Source organism: Cyprinodon variegatus, unplaced genomic scaffold (genome assembly GCF_000732505.1).
Source record: "Cyprinodon variegatus isolate N-32 unplaced genomic scaffold, C_variegatus-1.0 Scaffold154, whole genome shotgun sequence".
NCBI classification, from domain to species: domain Eukaryota; kingdom Metazoa; phylum Chordata; class Actinopteri; order Cyprinodontiformes; family Cyprinodontidae; genus Cyprinodon; species Cyprinodon variegatus.
The window spans coordinates 296654-297499 of NW_015150607.1; positions in this window are offsets into that span (position 1 = coordinate 296654).

The following is an 846-nucleotide window of genomic DNA, read 5'->3' on the forward strand; positions in this document are numbered from 1 at the left end:
CGCCGCCATATTAGGGAGGGAAGGATTTTCTTTTCTTCTTCTGTTTCTTCTTCTACTTCTTCTTCTTCTTAGAGGATTTTTCTTTTTTTTTATTAGGTCAAAAACGTTTACATGAAAAAATACTCTCAGAGAGGATAGCAAAGGTGTACATGAACAGATAAAGATCAATTACAATAAAAGAAAAACAAAAAAGTAAGTCATTAATACACCAGTGAAAGGAAGGTTTAGAATTTCTCCATTCAGCACAGTGGATATGATATTTACCAAACAGCAGGAGGACATTGATAGTATAAGAAAAAGTCTGGGGAAGATGGTCCATATAAAAAATGACATCATTTAGTGCAAATGGGGGGGACATCATTAATTTTTAAAGAAATCCAGTCTTTCAACTCTTTCCAGAAGCTGTGTGTAGTAGGACAGAGGTAAACCATATGTTCAAAGGTTTCTCTATTTCTTGAAGGATTTTATTCAGTTGTGGGGTTTTAAAAACATTTTATGTACTGTGTCAGATGATGGAGAACTGCATTTTAACAAGCTCCTAATTTAATGATTTTAACTGACACTTGTTTTCACAGTACGAGTATGAGTACTTGTTTTCACTTTAACAGTGATTTTTAACTGACACTTGTTTTACGTCAATTGTTGATATGTTTGAATTGTGTAAATAAAGTGTTGTTAAAAGTCAACAAGTCTTTTTTTCTTCTTCTTCTTCTTCTTCTTCTTCTTCTTCTTCTTCTTTGATTTATTGGATGTTGGCAACAAACCGGCCACTTTATTAGGTACACCCGTCCAACTGCTCGTTAACACTTAATTTTTAAGCAGCCAATCACATGGCAGCAACTCAGT